The sequence below is a fragment of the Narcine bancroftii genome, chromosome 3 (assembly GCF_036971445.1).
Source record: "Narcine bancroftii isolate sNarBan1 chromosome 3, sNarBan1.hap1, whole genome shotgun sequence".
Lineage (NCBI taxonomy): Eukaryota > Metazoa > Chordata > Chondrichthyes > Torpediniformes > Narcinidae > Narcine > Narcine bancroftii.
In genome coordinates this window covers 132,432,748-132,453,304 of record NC_091471.1, presented here as the reverse complement: position 1 = coordinate 132,453,304, position 20,557 = coordinate 132,432,748, and the positions used below count along the sequence as shown (strand labels likewise).

The following is a 20,557-nucleotide window of genomic DNA, read 5'->3' as shown; positions in this document are numbered from 1 at the left end:
GTGCAGGGATGCCAAAGGGTAGCATCAAAATATACTACCCACTGGTATCAGGAAAGTGGTCATGATAGTAACGAGGGAAAAAGGAGAGGGCAAATGTGGGATGTGCCTTGGAGGGGCTCCAGGGCAAAACTGCATTGTTTAACCTTCATTATTTTTGGAAATACCTCAACAGAGGTCACTCCAAGTCTCCCAGACCAACTTAATTTCAAGACACAAGAGACTGCAGATGCTGGAATCTGGAGCAAATGAAACAATCTGCTGGAAGAAGCAGGTTGACCAGCATCAGTGATAGAAGAATTGTCAACGTTTCAGGTCAGAACCTTCAATCAAGATTGGATTTTTTCCCTTCCCCTCCACATTTCTCTACAAAGTGTTGCACAGGGAGCAACAACATCATATTCTTGAGTGAAGCAGGAATAATATCAGGCATGCAATGGTCAAGCACTTATAGATAGAATTTAGAGCATGACAAAAATGCCTTGAAATGGCCATTACTATGTTTCATTCCAGATGAAGCCAACATTCAAAAAACATGACATTTAAAAAAGATAATAAGGCAACTACATTTCTTGACTATCCATTGGAGAATAAAAATTACACCACCCAGTAGTATTTAAATTCTCAGTGGAAATTGAATCACTAAGTTTTATAAATCAGGAAATAACATGGTGCAATAAATTGTTGCTGAAAATACAGTAACTGTAGGCTATAGATCAAGAGTCAATCACGAACAGTCCAGGGATCTCTAAGAGGCAACTGATTCTAGATTTAATACAGAATTTTTCCCATCTAATTTAAAATTGCAGTACTCTGAAGTACCCAGGACATGTACATATAAATAAGATTAAAGGTTTAAAATAACAAAGGAATAATACACTAGCATAAGAATGGGAATGTTAATATCAAAATTTAAAAAAGTAGACTTTCAATATGCATGGTTTCTTTCACTGTAGTGATTTCAAAAACAATGTTTAAAGAGAAAAAACTATTAGTCCTGTACAACGTTCATCAATAAATCACACTATAAAGCAAACAGTTCAATATTCCATTACTACTTGATGCAAATTATTGCTCAACACACAATTAGTGCAGATTGCTCCATATCACCCCAGACCTGGGTGCACATTTCCACAAGCCAAACAATTTGATGTTTACCCTGTATAGAACAGCAGTTTTATAGAACTTAAAGAAAGTAAACAAATTATGCAAGAGGAGCATTTCTGCAATTAGCTATGGTTTTTCACCCCTACATGAACAATAACTTTCCTGAATGTGTAACCTTGTTTATCGTTAGACAAGAGCAGTCATGGACTTTTAACTTGTCAGAAAAAAATCCAAAGATCCTGCTCACAAATGTCTCTGATACTGGTCGTAGCATCCAAAGAACATGCCTCACACTTACAGAAACATACCACGAATATGGACTGTTTTGACTTTATGCACAAATATCCTTCCCATCAAGATATCCAAGCACACACAGAACAAGCACGACTTATGGGAAATACAAGGTGAATGCACAGTGTCTTGGCCTATTGCTTGGATCAAGGATTATTACAGATGGGGAAAAAAGCACCTTGAAAACACTGCAGTACAACATCATATGTTTTAATTGAATGATACAAAACACCCAAAGTCGATCTGTTTTCGTGAAAATTCTTCAATGTATTCACAATATAAGTGTGCTTCAAATGTAATTGCTGAACAGCTCAACATGGAACAGATCAAGAAGATCCAGAATGCTGCCATTGGAAACAGCAATCAAGGATCCACATCGTGTAGGATATGCTCTGTTCCTGCTGTTGCCATTAGGAAAGAGGTATAGGTGCCATAAGACCCACATCACTAAGTTCTGGAACAGTTGCCACTCCTCCACCATCAGACTACAAAATAAACTCAATGAGAGACTCATTTAAGGATTCTTACTGTGATGGAATATTTCAAAATGTTTTTGAGAGATAAATTGGTAAAATTGGAGTAGGTTACATACATACACACATTTTAAAACAGATCCTATTTGAAATACTGAAGAATTAATATTCAGTGACTTTACAGGAACTATGGAGAATGATATGCACGTTTCACAAGTAGGTGCTAATTGAAATGATGTCATGAAATGAATGGACGGGAGATAGGTTGTCTGTATTGGACATTTCTGACCTCTCTCCCAAGTGCTCACTCAAAGGTCAATGAGAGGTTTGTTTACCTAAAACAACAGATGGGAGCAGAAGACTAACTCCTATCGTTTGCTGGAGAAGGAGGTGGTTTTGCAAGTGAGAGAGAGAAGGACATGTGGCTGGCAGTTTGAATCTCAGATGGAGAGAGAGTGACAGCTGAACTGTGTTAGCCAGAAGAAGCAGGATAGAACTGAAACAGAAGCTCCAGAGTGGTGGATAGCTGGAAGCGCTATCTGACTGATGGAATTCCCTTGGAATAAGGGAACAGAAAGGAATTCTGTGGTAGCCTGAAAGAAAGTGGTAATCATCTGGAGAACCCTGATGGGGCAAGTTTCATCAGCAAGACATTGAGGTGATTAATGTTGTGGAAATCCTGGAAATACACATCTCTCTCTGCAAACCCTACAAGAACCTTCCTAAGCAGTAAACATTTACCTTTTGAGCACCAAAGCCTGGTGAATATAAGAATTGCCTGCAACCAGTGAACTTGGAAGAATGAGAAGTGAGATTAAAATGTGAAGCAAAGAACTTTTCGTAAATTTACACACACATTACATACATGTGCACTTAGAATTAGAAGGGGGTTAAGTTAATAGTGATAAGTTAAAGTTTGATTCTATTTTCATGTTTCAAGATAATTAAAAACAACCTTTGTTTAAGTAACTATTTGTCTTGGTGAATGTCTTGCTGCTAGGTTTTGGGGTCCTTTGGGCCCGTAACATAACTTTACACATTATTATTGAATATTTATTTTCTGTATTGGACAACATGTTTGCATTTGTTTACATTTTTCCCTTTTGTATACACATCTTTTCTGGAGTACATTTTTTTTTGTATAAATTCTGCCTGGTTCGCAGGGAAAAAAATCTCAGGGTTGTGCATGATGTCATCCATGTACTCTGACAATAAATCTGAACTTAAAAGAACATAAATACCATTTAGGAACAAATAGAGTAGATGAAATATGTTCAAATCTCAAATGATAAGAAGTTCAGCCTTAAGCTTGTCACAGAAAATTAGAAGGGAGATGGGTGGTGGTGACTGCCATGCAACACCAACATTTTCCAATCTAAAGTTAAATTCTCCAGCTTTGCTTTTTTTCTTTCCAAATGAAGTAGATAATTTCACATTAAGCAAAATAAGGTCATATTCAGTACAATCAAAATTGTCTCAAAGCCTCAGACACAATAATAATTAAAAGGTTTATAACAAATATGTACATTAAGTTGCAAGGCAAGGAAAATGATGAAATAAGGTACAAACCTAAACAAAGATGGGAAAAGGGTTTAAACAAAGATAAAGAACAAAACATGGGAAAAGTTATGTTCTGGAACTATGAAGAATGCAAACACAAGGCTATGTATGATACAATATAATTGGTTACACAGGCTATATATCACCCCTCAAAAATTAAAAGAATGGGGCCCAACAATATCAGATAGATGCTTTCACAGTAAAAAATGAAATTGGAACAACAATACACATAATTTGGGCATGTGCAAAAGTGAAAAGCTTTTGGGAAGAACTAAATCAGATATTAAATAAAATCACAAAAAACAACATAACAAAAAAATCCAGAAACTTTTCTTTTAAATAACATAAGAAGTAAAGAACTAGGTCTCAAATTGGATAGAGCACAAAAAAATTCATGATAGCCCTTGCACTAGCAAAAAAAATGTATAATGTCAACCTAGAAAATGGGAAGAGAGCCTGAAATTACAACAATGGTACATGGAAATAAATAAGTGTATTCCATTGGAAAAAATTACATATAATTTACAAGACAAAGTTACATTGTTTGAACAAATCTGGGAACCATACATGAAACATAACAGAAAATGTCGGCCTCGGACCTCCACCTCCTAAAATGAAAAGAAGATAAACATGATTAGATTTAATATGTAAAAGCAGATGACACGTCTTTTTTTTGGTTTTTATTTTGTGTGCAAATGTTGTTTTATTGTATTTTATATGTTTAATATTTATTGGTTTTGGAGGGGGGTGGGAAGGAGGGGGAAGGAGGGATTGGGGATAAAAGAGAGAAAGTGTCATTGTGCATATTTAATGATAAATATTTGTACATATTTTGGTTGATATGGTTCATAGTGCGATAAATAAAAAATTACCAATATAAAGAAGCCTCTGTACACCATATGCAGCTCACAATCCCATTCAGTTTCATGTTCACAAAGTCAGAGATGTTACAGTTGATTTCCCTTCATTCAAATCACTTGATATCACTTGAAACACTTGCCTGTTTCACTAGTAACTATCTGCTACTCCAAAAACACTATTTAATCCTACCATTTCCTGCCTCTCAGACAATTGTTAATACTGGTGAATTTAAAGCCCTGATCACATGCTTTAATTTTGCATATTAACCTCTTGTTGGATTTTCTTAAATTTCAACATACAATAATCATCGGTTAGTCCTCATCTATTCTACCCATTAAAAAGAGATTAACAAAATTGAAGTGTCCCATTATTACATCAGAATCCAAAATTATTGTCATAAACAAGTCATGAAAGCACTCCAGTCATGCGCTGCCTATAGCAGCTGTATGAATAAAGTTTCAATAAAGTTGTGTTTGAATAAAATGGCATTGCCCAGGATGAAGAGCCAGCTGATGCTACTCACTGCTGGGACAACTCTCCTAATGTCTCTCCATCCCTACCCAGTCACATTCTTGACAACAAACTAGCATTTTACCTTCAACTGTTTGGTAACTGGAATGTAGTTTCCCCATTCTTGCCTTCTTTAAAAAAAAGAAGTGGGACTACATTCACCACTGTCAAATCTCAGGGTACTGTTCCAGTGAATTTTGGAAATGGCAATTCATGCTGTTGCTGCCCTTCAGTATTCTGGAATGCAGATCAGATTCTGGGGATTTAGAACATAGAACACTACAGTACAGTACAGGCTTTTTGGCCCTCAATATTGCACCAACCTTTATTCCATTTAAAACATTTATAACCTCCTTATCTTGTAACCCTCTCTTTTTCTTTCATCCATGTGCCTGGTCTAAGAGTCTCTTAAATGCCCCTAATGTTTCAGTCTCCACTGTCATCCCTGGAAAAAAAAAATTCCAGATACCCACAACTCTGTGTTTAAAAGAAAAACTTTCCACTGATGTCTCCCCTAAACTTCCCTGCCTTCACTTTGTACATACTTTCTCTGGAGTTTGCTATTCCTGTTCTGGGAAAAAGGCACTAGTTGTCCACCCTATTTGTGCCCTTCAAAATCTTATAGACCTCAATTAAGTCTCCACTCATCCTTCTAGCTCCAAAGAGAAAAGTCCTAGCTCTGCCAATGTTTTCCAATCCAGGTAACAGCCTAGTAAATCTCCTCTGCAACCTCTCCATAGCTTCCACATCCTTCCTATAATGAGGTGACCAAAATTAATAAGTGTGATCTCACCTGAGATTTGTAGAGTTGCAACATGATCTCTCTACTCCTGAACTCAATCCCCTATTAATGAAGCCCAACATCCCATGGGCCTTCTTAACTATCCTATCAATTTGTGCGGCAATTGAGGAATATATGGATATGCATCCACCATTATCCACCGACCATTAACCCTGAGCTCAGACTTCTGGTCTGTCTTTCCAAATTTATGCTTTTATTACTAATTATTCCACATATTTCTTCCCCTTCCCCCTCCCACCCAATTCTCCTTTTCAGATTTTTGATTCATTCAAGGGGACAAAAATAACTTAATTGAAATTTATGGAAACCAAAGTATTTGTTTAAATGCCATTTTACCATTTTTCCCTGTTATAAATGTTCCCATTTCTGATTGTGACCTACAGTTGTCCTGACAAATCATTTATATATTTGTAGAATCCTTAAGAGTCTATTTTTATACTCCTTACAAGTTTGGGAAATAGAGCATCCTCATGCACCATTTTACTTGCCTTAAAAATCTTGGTTCCCTAATGCTGAATTGCAAATTGTTACCAAGCCTTGGGCCTGTACTTTTCCTGGCATCTTCATATCTTCTTCAGAACCAATCCATTTATTTTTAGTCATTGGGTTATTTTACCTCTCAACATGTGTGCTCCAGAAAGGAATGTACAACTGCTCCAGTAGCTTCTTAAATGTTAGCTACTGTTCAACCATTCTCATCTCTTACTGATTGTGGAGGGGTAACAGCTGTTCCTGAACCTGGTGGTACTAGTCTTTTACTGAAACTCTCCATCACAACCAATGCACACCTCAAACCTTCATTGATTTCTTTAATTTTACAGCCTTAGTTCTTAAGGTAGAATTATTTCATTTCACATCTCAAAATTCTACAATGTTATGGTCATTATTCCATAATATTCCACTCACAACCACCTGTCCCCTTCACAGCATACAAAAATCTACTGATCAATCTTCAAAACAAAATACATTTTGTTCATATTCCACAAATTCATCCTCCATGGAACAACTGCTTTTTTATATAAAAAAAAGCTTTAGCTAGTATACACTAAAGTTTCCCCACTATTATGGCAAAACACTGCTTACATCCATCTCTAATTTCCATTTCTGACATTATCACTACTGTTCAGTGGCTCAGAAGTCAAAACACTCAAATTTCCACCCAAACCAATTCCAAATCTTGACTTTTTGAAATCAGCATCTTTGCTCACTGTTGTCCAAATTTTATACTTGGAAAGGGAAAACAGAAGTAAACCTCATTTGAATTCAGCTGTGAGCTTTTGTCACCCTGAAGGCACATTTCCATTGTGCCCTAAACATTTACAACTATTTGCACTATTGAATCCACAACTATTAAGGCTTTACAAATTCAAATTACAACATTGTGGCATTATGCCAGCAAGTATGTCAACTGTTGTCTCCCAGCAACCCAGGATCAATTTTGCTTGCAAAGCCAGCAGAAGGGTTTGGAAAATATCCATATGGGTTTGCTCTTAAATCCAAAGACATGCAGGTTGTAGGCGAAATGGCCAGTGTAATTTGCCCTGGTATTAGGTACAGAATCTGGAGTGAGGGGCAGATGGCAATGTGGCGAGAATAAAATGGGATCAGTGGAAATGGGTACTTGGTTAGTGCAGATTGTTGGGCCAAAGGTCCGGCTTTCAAGCAATATAACTTTTTCTGAGTTTTCTATTTATCATTTTAACTTTTTAAAAAGAGATACCTTAATTTTTGTACTGTCTTTTAGTATTTTACTCAACTAGACCCAATTAGTCGACTCTGAATTGTAGGTTCTGATACTATCTGGTTACTCCTATCCCAATCACTATCCAAATGCAAAATTTTCTGTTCAGCATTCTAAATTTTCCTCCCTCCCATTACCTTTCTACTTCATTTGAACATAGAGAGACAAGTTCTGGAAATGCTGGAACCTTGAGCAAAAAAAGAATTGGTGGAGAAACTCAACAGATCAAACTGCAAAAGGTCAGGCAACGTTTTGAAAGGGTATGAAGGAAAGAAGATGGGGGTAACAGGATATAGAATGCAAGGTATAGAGACAGGTAGAGGGAGAGGCCTTCAGGGGTAGGTGTCAAGGTACTGATTGATGGGAAAGGATGAGTGGTCAAGGAAGTCATGGAGGAAGTAGTCCCTGCAGAAGACGGAGAGGGGAAGATATGTCTGATGGTGGGATCACATTGTAGGCGGCAGAAATTATGGAGGAAATATGTTGGATTCCGAGGCAGGTGGAGTGGTAGGTGAGGACAAGGGGAATCCTGTCCTTGTTGCATCCGGAGGAGGAAGAGGGGCCAGGGCAGATGTGTGGGAAATAGAGGAGTTGATGGTAATGATGGCAAAGGGGAGGGTCCAGCCAGAAATGGAGGGGGAAGGAAGAAAAAGTTGAAAAAAAGTACAAGAGTAGGTGAAGAGATGGAAAATAGTGAAACCAAAAGGGAGTGCTGTAAGGGAAAAAGGTTGTGCAGGAGGAACACAATTTATTGCTCCTTGGGTTAACATTTGGTTTCACCCTGACAATGGATGATGCGTAGGACAGATAAATCTAAATGACTGGGTGAGTGAAAATGGTTAGCAAGAGGGAAATCATGTTCATGAAAGAGAGAAAACATTTCTGATGTCATGGAGTAGAAGGCCTCACTTTGGTAACAGATGTGGCAGAAGCAAAGGAACTGGGAGAAAGGGATGGTATAATTCAAGTGGACCTGACAGTGCACTTGAATTTGATGTCTGTAAATAGTTTGCCTTGAGAGGCAGACCAAGAGATCAAAGCCCCCAGGTGTTCCAGGGCTCTACCCAAAGCTATGGAATGCCTGGACAGACAAGATGCATTCATCGCGATGCTCTTTATCAACTATAGTTCATCATTTAACATCCATATCCCCTCAAAACTGATCAACAAACTCCAAGACCTGGGACTCAACACTCACCTATGTAATTGGATCCTAGATTTCATCACCTCCAGACCACAATCAGTGAGGATTGGCAAGAACATCTCCACAATCTCCATCAGTACTGAGCAGCACAAAGCAATGTTCTTCGCCCCCTGCTCTTCTCACTTTACACCTATGACTGTGTAACTCAATACAACAATAACACTATCTACAAATTTGCTGATAATACCACAGATGTGGGTTGGATTAAAAAGGGCAATGAATCAGAATACAGGAGGGAGATGGAAAACCTGGCTGAATGGTAAACTAACAACAACCTTGCATTCATTGTCTCCAAAAACAAGGAGCTGATGGTTGACTTCAGGAAGGGAAAACCAGATGTGTATGATTCAGTGATCATTGGGGCATGAGAAGTGGAGAGGGTGAACAAATTTAAATTCTTGGGAGTCACTATCTAGGAGGATCTTTCCTGGACCCATGCAATAATGGGATTCTGAAGAAAGCAAGTCAATGCCTCTCCTTCCTCAGGAGTTTGCAGAAGTTTGATATGACATTGGAAACACTGCCAAATTGTGCTGACCAGCTGCAACAAAGTCTGGTATTGGAACATCAATACCCCCAAGCACAAAGCCATCCATGAGGTAGTGAGCACAGTCCAGGACATCAAAGCAAAACCCTCCCCCACTATCAAGAATATCTACTGCTGTCGGAGGGCAAGAGAAATCATCAATTATCAACGCCACTGCTGCTATCAGGAAAGAGGTCTAGGTGCCACAAGACTTGCACCACCAGGTTCAGGAACAGCTGCTACCCCTTAACCATCAGACTCCTCAACAACAAACTCAATCAGGGACTCATTTAAGGACTCTTATATTTGCACTTTATTGATTATTTTAATTTTCTCTGAATTGCAGTTTGTTTACATTTTGTTATTTGTTCATATTTTTTTTCCATGTGGACTGTTTGCACAACTAACAAGGGGTAATTTTGCATTGCTCGCTGGAAAAAGAATTTCAGTGCTGCATATGATATCATGTATATCTTCTCTTCTCTTTGGCTTGGCTTCATGGACGAAGATTTATGGAGGGGGTAAAATGTCCACGTCAGCTGCAGGCTCGTTGGTGGCTGACAAGTCCGATGCGGGACAGGCAGACACGGTTGCAGCGGTTGCAGGGGAAAATTGGTTGGTTGGGGTTGGGTGTTGGTTTTTCCTCCTTTGCCTTTTGTCAGTGAGGTGGGCTCTGCAGTCTTCTTCAAAGGAGGTTGCTGCCCGCCAAACTGTGAGGCGCCAAGATGCACAGTTTGAGGCGATATCAGCCCACTGGCGGTGGTCAATGTGGCAGGCACCAAGAGATTTTTTTAGACAGTCCTTGTACCTTTTCTTTGGTGCATCTCTGTCACGGTGGCCAGTGGAGAGCTCGCCATATAACACGATCTTGGGAAGGCGATGGTCCTCCATTCTGGAGACATGACCCACCCAGTGCAGCTGGATCTTCAGCAGCGTGGACTCGATGCTGTCGACCTCTGCCATCTCGAGTACTTCGACGTTAGGGGTGAAAGCGCTCCAATGAATGTTGAGGATGGAGCGGAGACAACGCTGGTGGAAGCATTCTAGGAGCCGTAGGTGATGCCGGTAGAAGACCCATGATTCGGAGCCGAACAGGAGTGTGGGTATGACAACGGCTCTGTATACGCTTATCTTTGTGAGGTTTTTCAGTTGGTTGTTTTTCCAGACTCTTTTGTGTAGTCTTCCAAAGGCGCTATTTGCCTTGGAGAGTCTGTTGTCTATCTCGTTGTCGATCCTTGCATCTGATGAAATGGTGCAGCTGAGATAGGTAAACTGGTTGACCGTTTTGAGTTTTGTGTGCCCGATGGAGATGTGGGGGGGCTGGTAGTCATGGTGGGGAGAAGGCTGATGGAGGACCTCAGTTTTCTTCAGGTTGACTTCCAGGCCAAACATTTTGGCAATTTCCGCAAAACAGGACGTCAAGCGCTGAAGAGCTGGCTCCGAATGGGCAACTAAAGCGGCATCGTCTGCAAAGAGTAGTTCACGGACAAGTTTCTCTTGTATCTTGGTGTGAGCTTGCAGGCGCCTCAGATTGAAGAGACTGCCATCCGTGCGGTACCGGACGTAAACAGCGTCTTCATTGTTGAGGTCTTTCATGGCTTGGTTCAGCATCATGCTGAAGAAGATTGAAAAGAGGGTTGGTGCGAGAACACAGCCTTGCTTCACGCCATTGTTAATGGAGAAGGGTTCAGAGAGCTCATTGCTGTATCTGACCCGACCTTGTTGGTTTTCGTGCAGTTGGATAATCACATTGAGGAACTTTGGGGGGCATCCGAGGCGCTCTAGTATTTGCCAAAGCCCTTTCCTGCTCACGGTGTCAAAGGCTTTGGTGAGGTCAACAAAGGTGATGTAGAGTCCTTTGTTTTGTTCTCTGCACTTTTCTTGGAGCTGTCTGAGGGCAAAGACCATGTTAGTAGTTCCTCTGTTTGCACGAAAGCCACACTGTGATTCTGGGAGAATATTCTCGGCGACACTAGGTATTATTCTATTTAGGATAATCCTAGCGAAGATTTTGCCTGCAATGGGAGTGGGAGGCGGCGGCCCCCGTCCGGGCACAGGGAGAGCAGCGGCGGCCCCGCCCCTGGTCCGGGCTGAGGGTAGGCGGCGGCGGCCCCAATCCGGGCAGGAGCAAGGGAGAGGCGGCGGCCCCGGTCGAGTGAGGCAGGCGGAGGCCCCGATCCGGGCAGAGAGTGGGAGGCGGCGGCCCCAGTCCGGGCACAGGGAGAGCAGCGGCAGCGGCGGCCCTGGCCTCGATCCGGGCTGAGGGTAGGCGGCGGCGGCCCCAATCCGGGCAGAAGCAAGGGGGAGGCAGCGGCCCCGGCCTCGGTCGAGTGAGTATCATGTATATACTCTGACAGTAAACCTGAAATCTGATCTGAAGGGGAGAAAGGCATCAGAAACAGTCTAGATAAATTTGAGGGTAGGGTGGAAATTGGTAGTGAAGTTAATTACATTTTCAAGCTCTGCACAGTACAAGAGGTAACATTAATTCAGCTGATGTAGTGGAGCAAGAGCTCTCACAGCTACCTGGATTATAATACTTCCCACCTTGTAACTTGCAATGACTCCATTCCTTTTTCCCCCAAATTCATCTACCACATCAGTTTCCTGGATTGAGGCTTTCTGGTCCCTGCTCCAGTACATCAGAAATGTGGATCCATTTCCCCCACCTTTAGTCATTGATAAAACCCATACCTACATCTCTTAAATTTCTCATGTTTTCATTCTCAATTTACCACCTCTCAGGCAGAACAAGGACAGGGTCCCTTTCATACTCACTTTCCACCCCATCAGCCTCTGTATCGAACACATTAGTGGGGCACCTACAACATCTCTGCCAATTTTAGCATGATCTGACAACCAGCAAATTTCTTGCACTCTCTACATCCATCCTGCTTTCCAAAGGGAAGTCACTCAGAGGCCCCATTGTCCACTCTTCCCTCTCTATCCATCCTTCCTCACCTTGGCTACTTCCCATAGTGATTGCAGAAAGTGCAAAACTTGTCCCAACATCTCCTCCTCTATTCAGGGATGCAAACATTTCTTCCAGTTAGGGAATTGGAGATTGAGTTGGATGAACTCCTGATCATTCAGGAAGCTATGGGGAAATTGACAGGAGTTACAGGGACGCAATCATTCCAAGGAGGCAGTCAGGAGAGGGAAAAAGGAACAGACAGTCAATGCAGAGCATCCCTGTGGCTGTTCTCAATAACAAGTTTAGTAAAACCCCTCGTATCCGGCACCTATGGGGATTGGTTGATGCTGGATAAGTGCATTTTCTGGTTGCATGAAACTTATTCTCATCATGCCTAACTAATATACCTGCATTAAGAACAAAGAGATTAAAAGATAAAAGACTTGCACTGAACAAATTTCACTTGCTTGAATATATAAACCTTAAAACGTTTTACTTTATTTTCGGTCACAGACCTTGAAAACATTTAACCGTAGCTGCATCTACAGGTTCCTCCCCTCCACAGAGCTGCCCGAAAAGAAAATTTTATATAAATATATATATAATTAACCCCCTGACCCAGAACTTACAGATAAAGTCACCGACCCAAGGAGACTCTTATGAACCAGGGATAAGCAAACTTTTGAAGAGTCACCCCAAAGGTTAGTGACATCATCCAGTTCTTCATCCTAGGCAACTTCATTGCTGTTTCACACAACTTTATTCAAACAGCTGCTACAAACAAAACAAGACCAAGCACCCAGCTGGCTGAACATTTGCTTCCATCTTCACAAAAGGTTTGCGTTACTTCAGAGAACATTTACAATTTTAACTTCCTTATTTTTACCAATTATTTTATTCTTATTTAATTTATGTTTTAAATTTGTTTTTCTCAATTTTTTTTGCCAGATGTTTGAGGCTGCCAGTTGCTTGAATTCCACATACAGGTTTTAGTATATATAAAGGAGTTGGGATATTACAATAAAGTTGTACAAGACATTGCGGAGGCCAAATTTGGAGTATTGTGTGCAGTTTTGGTCACCAAACTACAGGAATTAAACAGATTTATGATGATGGAACATTGTTTGACAAACCTTCATCAATTGAAGTTTAACTGAGGCAGAATTGGAAACCAATGCAGTTTATTAGTTAAAGCCTTCAATCAAGATACCACACGAGATCGCAAAAAATTAAGACACTTGGGAATGGGATAATATGTTAGTGTTGACTGAGAATTGGATGACAGACATAAAACAAGAGATTGAGAGACATTGGGTCCTTCAGAAATCAATCCTTCAACACCAGCTGTGAACAGCCCAAAATCATTTAGCTGAAGAGACCACGTGCAACATATCCAGGTTCACGGCTGACAGACTGAGCTTCTGTAGGCTGCAAACAAAATACAGACGGACATCAGGTTGGGAGCTTCAGGCTAAAGCAATGGGCAACGACATGGCACATGCATGATAAGCACCGTGACAGAGGTGCTCCAAAGAAAAGGTACAAGGACTGCCTAAAGAAATCTCTTGGTGCCTGCCACATTGACCACCGCCAGTGGGCTGATATCGCCTCAAACCGTGCATCTTGGCGCCTCACAGTTTGGCAGGCAGCAACCTCCTTTGAAGAAGACTGCAGAGCCCACCTCACTGACAAAAGGCAAAGGAGGAAAAACCCAACACCCAACCCCAACCCACCAATTTTCCCCTGCAACCGCTGCAACCGTGTCTGCCTGTCCCGCATCGGACTTGTCAGCCACAAACGAGCCTGCAGCTGACATGGACATTTACCCCCTCCATAAATCTTCCTCCGCGAAGCCAAGCCAAAGAAGAACAATATACAACATTTTTTTTTTAAGTATTTTTCTCAATAAGAGAAACAAATATTGAACCAGTTGACAAACTGCGGTGGGGCCCAGTCTTTTATTTAGGTACATGTGAATTCTGGCCATGACCAACCATTCAAAGCATTTCATCAGCAAACATTTGGGAAGGTGAAGAATATTTCAGGTCAAGATTTTTTTTAAATAGCAACTAAAATTAAATTGGTTCCTGGCACAACCACACCTACAATAGCATGCCTTGATCAAGTCCCCCAAGCCAAGAAAAACAAGAGACAAGAGGAGAAAACTACTTGAGCAAATTCTTCAATCAGTCAGTCCATGGATGATCTGGTCATGGCCTCAACATCATGTTACCACCCTCTCCCCAAACTCCCAAGTTTGAATGTCCACCAACCATTGCCTCCAAAATAAATCAACAATTTCATCTTCTGGAATTTTCTTCAGAGAATTCCAAAGATTCACAATGCTCAAGACAAAATTCTCATTGGCACTGGTTTAAATAGGCAACCCCATATTCTGAAATGTCCTTAATTCTTGATCCACACCTCAAAATGAAAGCCAGATTACTATCACCCTGATGATCCCACTCAGAACCTTCTGTTTACAAAAATTATTCTTTTATATTCCAAATCCCAGAATAAACATGCTCTGCGTTAACTCAATGCAAGTACACGGATCCTAAATATTCAGGTGTTGCCTCATTAGCATTTGCAACAATGCATGAAAATGTTTAGTATTCCATATCCTTTGCAATAAAATCAAACATTAATTTGCCATCCCAACTACTTGGTGTGGTCATGTAGTTTTAGGTTTCATCTAATAAAGTGCCCAGATTCCTTCGTTTCACAACATTTTTGGTTTCAAGAGAGGGAAAAAAAAACTTGTGGTAGAGAAAAGGTTCATTTTGATCCTTGGCATCAGTTAGTATTAACCTTTGAGGAAAAATTAAATTCAATAGGCTTGCACTCTCTAGTGTTTAGAGGACTATTTGAGACTGAGGGAGGGAGGGAGAAAACGGGAAATTATAGACCGGTTAGCCTGACATCAGTGGTGGGGAAGATATTGGAGTCCATCATAAAAGGAGAAATAGCAGAACACTTAGTCAGTAATAATAGTATAAGGGCTAGTCAGCATGGATTCCTTAAGGGTAAGTCATGCTTGACTAACCTTCTGGAATTTTTTGAGGATGTGACAAAGAGGGTGGACTCGGGAGAGCCAGTGAATGTGGTGTATTTGGACTTCCAGAAGGCCTTTGATAAGGTACCGCACGGGAGTCTAGTGGGCAAGATCAGGGAGCATGGTATTGGAGGTAAGGTGCTGACATGGATAGGAAATTGGTTAAGAGATAGGAAACAAAGGGTTGGAGTAAATTGGTCTTTTTCAGAATGGCAGGATGTGACGAGTGGAGTGCCTCAGGGATCGGTGTTGGGTCCTCAGTTGTTTGTAATTTATGTTAATAATTTGGATGAGGGGATTATAAATAATATGAGCAAATTTGCAGATGACACTAAACTGGGTGGCGGTGTGGGGTGTGAGGAGGATGTAAGGAAAATGCAGAGGGACTTGGACAGGCTGGAGGAGTGGGCGGCTAAATGGAAGATGAATTTCAATGTGAACAAATGTGAGGTTATTCATTTTGGGGGAAGTAATAGGAAAGCTGAGTATTATTTAAATGGAGACAAGCTAGGGAGTGGGGAAGTGCAAATGGATCTGGGTGTACTTGTTTACCAGTCACTGAAGGCTAGCATGCAGGTTCAGAAAGCTGTGAAGAAGGCAAATGGAATGTTGGCTTTCATAAAGAGGGGATTGGAGTATAGGAACAGAGACGCCCTTCTGCAGTTATACAGGGCCCTGGTGAGACCCCACCTGGAGTATTGCGTCCAGTTCTAGTCTCCAAACTTGAGGAAGGACATACTAGCTATAGAGGGTGTGCAGCGCAGATTTACAAGGTTAGTTCCAGGGATATGCAGCAAGGCTAGAAAAACTGGACTTGTATCCATTGGAGTTTAGAAGGATGAGGGGGGACATGATTGAGGTATACAAAATCATCAGGGGGATAGACAAGGTGAAGTCTGATTATTTGTTCCCAATGATGGGGGAGACGAGGACTAGAGGGCATAGTTTAAGAATACAGGGTAGGCCCTTTAGGACGGAGATGAGAAAGCATTTTTTTTTACCCAGAGAAGTGTGAATCTGTGGAATGCTCTGCCACAGAGGGTGGTAGAGGCGGATTCGCTGACTATGTTCAAAAGAGAGTTAGATAAGACTCTTGTGGGTAACGGAGTTAAGGGTTGTGGGAATAAGGCTGGAAAGGGGTACTGATGGTAATGATCAGCCATGATCTAAAATGGCGGTGCTGGCCCGACAGGCCAAATGGCCTACTCCAGCACCTATTGTCTATTGTCTATTGTCTGAATTGTGGTGAGGGAGGAAGTGCATTTTTTGTGGTCATAGATGGGAAACAAGTGGGTGACTGGCAGGAAGGGATGAGTGGAGCTGTGGAGGGAGCATTCCCTGCAGAAAGCAAAAAATGTGTCATGTAGTTGGATTCTGTTTGCAATGGCAAAAATTGCCAAGAATGTTGGATGCTGGTGGGCAGAAGGTTTTAAAAAATGGCGGCATCGCTGGAGCTGCTGTAACAGCAGCACTGCTGCGGGCCCATGGAGAGCAGGAAGCAAAGACCCCTGGCAGGGTCCAACTGCCGTCAGCTCTGCATAGGCTTTAAAAGTCTGTTAACCAAGCAGACAGTGGTTTATTTTAAAAACCCACAACAGCAGGGTCTGTGCCTACAAGCGACAGCTGCCACGAGAGTTTGCAGTCTCCGAGGAAGCAGAGGACTGTCACCGGGCACCAGAAAATGGGGTGACCACCCTCCGTTTGAGAAGAAACAGGAGATGGCCCATAGTACTGTGACCTTAGCGGTGAACCAGTGAGGGGCTCTGAGGTTAAAGAACACACAAGAGGTAGGCTTTTGGTGAATCAAGGCGAGGTATTCGCTTAGGATGCGGGCTGCTAGCGACTCGCACCACACTGCAGACTGGTTGAGGCTGGCTCAAGACTGGCTGAAGGGTTACCAGATACTGGAAGTGAGATGAGAGACTTCCTAATTGTGTTAGAGGTGTGCATCTGGTGCTCGGGTTGCTGATGGTTCTGTCTGAAAGCTGTGTGGCTGCTGGAAAGCTGGAGGCGAAGCCATGGACATATAGTGACTCTAGGGGGACTCTTTTACTTCTCCTTCTCTGGCTGTTAGGGGTACTGGGCAATTTTTACTGATAACAAACCTTTGTCTGCCTTACAGTAGATTAAAGGAAAGTTATGTCAAATCACATTTTCTGCTTTATTACATGACAATAAAAGACTCTTGAAAAAAGAGATGGTCACAATAAAATGAACCACATCTTTATACATAGCTAACACAGACTCTGGTTGAGGTACTTAAAAGGCAGGGACCACAGTCAAAAAAGATTTAACCATTCAGGAAAGGAAGGAGACATTTATTTAGCTGGCCACACTTGCTGAGACTTCAAAACCTGTAAAGTGTTGGAGAAACTCAGCAAGTCATGCAGCATCCATAGAAAGCATAAGGCAGTCGAGGATTCTGGTCCAAGCCCTTCCTCAGGAGTGCCAAAAATCAGGTTGAATAAAAATAAGAGGGGGAGGGGGTGGGAGAAGGAGCATAGGCTAACAAGAAAGAACCAATGGGTGATTATCAGTGGAAGGTGAGAAGAGAGAGAAACTGATGTGCTAGGCAAAGAAGACAGAGTGCAAGGTTCCACTTGTCTTTATCATCTACCCCACCAGCCTCTGCATCTAAAATTCTTGGCAATTTCTATCATTACAAACAGGATCTCACCACCTGCTACATCTTTCTATCTCCTCTCTGTTGGGACTACTCCCTACGCAACTCCTTCGTCCACTCACCCCTTCTCGCTAATCACACCCTTGTTATCTACCCATGACCACAAAAAAATGTTGCACTTGCACCTCCACCCTCACCTCCATTGAGGTCTCAGAGTCCTTCCAAGTAAAGAAAAACTTCATTTGTCAATCCGTAAAGGCCATTTACTGCATCCAGCGCTCATGCTATGGCCTACTCCAAATCAGGAAGGCTGGCTGTAGACTGGGAAATCAATACACTGAACACCTTTTCTCCATCAGATGTAACAGCTATGCCAACCTCAAGCCCAACGGCCAACCACTTGAATTCCACATTTGTGATGGAATTGTGTTATTAATCTTTAGTTATAAAATATATATTTTTAGTAAAGTTAATTTTGTGGGTTTGGACACACACACACACACACACACACAATCACATAGAAACATAGAAGATAGGAGCTGGAGTAGGTCATTTGACCCTTCGAGCCTGCTCCGCCATTCAACGAGTTCATGGCTGATCTTAAAGTTCAGTACCCCGTCCCCGCCTTCTCTCCGTAACCTTGAATACCCTTATACTGAAGAAATATATCTAATTCCCTCTTAAATATATTTAATGAACCTGCCTCTACTGCCCTCTGTGGCAATGAATTCCACAGATTCACCACCCTCTGGGTAAAGAAATTCCTCCTCATCTCGGTCCTAAATGGTTTGTCTATTATCCTCAAACCATGGCCCCGGGTTCTGGATTTTCCCATCATTGGAAACATCCCATCTGCATCCATTCTGTCCAGTCCTGCCAGAATTTTATAGGTCTCTATGAGATCCCCTCTCAATCTTCTAAACTCCAGCGAGTACAATCCCAATTTGCGCAATCTTTCCTCATAAGTCATTCCTGCCATTCCAGGTATCAGCCTGGTGAATCGCCTCTGCACTCCCTCCATTGCAAGAACATCCTTCCTTAGATAAGGTGACCAAAACTGCACACAATACTCCAGGTGGGGTCTTACCAAGGCCCTGTACAGCTGCAGTAAGGTATCCTTGTTCCTATACTCAAACCCTCTTGATATGAAGGCCAACATACCATTTGCCTTTTTAAGCACCTGCTGTACCTGCATGCTCGCCTTCAGAGATTGATGTACAAGTACCCCTAGGTCTCTCTGCACTTCCCCATCTCTTAATCTATTGCCATTCAAATAGTAATCTGCCCTCCAGTTTGTATTACCAAAGTGGATAACCTCACATTGATCCACATTGTAGTTCTTTTGCCATGTATCTGCCCAGTCCCTCAATTTATCCAAATCACACTGGAGCTTCCTGACCCCCTCTTCCGTACACACAACCCCTCCTAGCTTAGTGTCAACTGCAAATTTGGAGATATTACATCCAATCTCCTCATCCAGATCATTAATGTAAATTGTGAACAGCTGGGGTCCCAGTACAGATCCCTGTGGTACCCCACTGGTCACCGCCTGCCACTCAGAAAACGAGCCATTTATCCCAACTCTCTGTCTTCTACCTGCCAGCCAGTTCTCAATCCACAATTACACTCAGAGAGAAGCCATTTTCAGAGTCACAAAGCCTAAGAAGTGACCCCTATATCTATGACAATGGGGTTACTCAAGGAAGACATCTCATGAAACAAAACAATCTTTGCTTGTTTACCCATGTTGTTAGAATGGAAACTCAGATGGCACCCGAGTTGGTGTGCAGAAAGCTCAGTCGGTGGCATTGGCTCGTAAAACTTTTGGAAGAGGCAATGTCATAAGCAAATACCGTAGATGTGAAGCAATTTTGAAAGAAACTTCAAAAGACAGGAATGATTTCATGTGGTAAAGACACCAAGATAAAAAGGATTTTTGAATATTAAGGAACTAATTTCAAACTTAAGCGAGAGGACACATGGACATCCTGTAGGTAACAAAGAATTGAAGAAGATACTTGACCATTCTAAGTCATACAGAGTTGAAAAGCAGTATCAAAAGGCTGCCTGTGTTCTCCTTATGAAAAGGAGGAACACCAAAAAAATGGTTTTGAAGAAACTAGCCACTTCCTACTGTCTCTTGGAGAGGACAGTCTCATTGTGTCCATTGAAATGGTCACTTTTGATTAAGAAAGTAAAATTAATCTTGCATCTGAAACATAATTTTTTTAAATTATTACTTTGTTCAACCCTTGTCTAAGTTTGTGAAATCATCACTGAAGAAAACCAAGCACTGAAACCTCCATGCAAGAGGAGGAAATTATTTATGAAGAAACAATTGCTCTAAAAATACCTCTACAAGAAATTTGTGAGTTTTGAGAAGCTTGATGCCTCACACCAAATCTAAAAACACCTTAAAGAATCTGAACTTCAAAACAAAACTGACTGAACTTTAAAATGATCTCTTCAGAATTATACCTGAACTGCAATGGTTTTGGTTTAGCCACACACATAGTGGGGTTAAGTTAAAGTTAAGAAGTGCCATGTTATTAATAATAAAAATTGTTTTTGAAAATACCATTGTCTTGGTGAATTTCCATTGTTGGTCTAGTTCAAAACAACATCCCATTGCCAAAGTGGCAATGTCCGTCCATGGCCTCGTGTACTGCCAAGTTGAGGCCACCTACAAATCTGAGGAACACGTGTATTTCGTCTCGACACTCTACAACTAGATAGCCTTAGTATCTACTTCTCCTGTTTCCATTAGCCCTGTCCCCTTATTTTGCCCTCTATCATCCTTGGTCATCCTTCCTCTTGCTCCCCACCCTCTCCATTCCTTCTCCTATCAGAGAGCTATCTTTCTTAACCTTCTGCCCAATTGCTTCTCAGCTTC

General features: G+C 41.6%; 1 protein-coding gene across 18 annotated transcripts in view; it reads right to left on the bottom strand.

Annotated features, from left to right (window-relative positions):
* prom1a (prominin 1a) overlaps positions 1-20,557 on the bottom strand; it is a 239,385-nt gene that overhangs the window by 155,586 nt on the left and 63,242 nt on the right. Inside the window, exon 1 of one of the 18 annotated variants that reach the window (XM_069925148.1) lies at positions 3,996-4,014. The exons of the other annotated variants lie outside the window; for them this stretch is intronic. The gene's annotated coding sequence lies outside the window, so the exon portion shown is untranslated. Of the gene's footprint in view, positions 1-3,995; positions 4,015-20,557 lie in introns of those variants that run through there. 18 annotated transcript variants of the gene reach the window in all.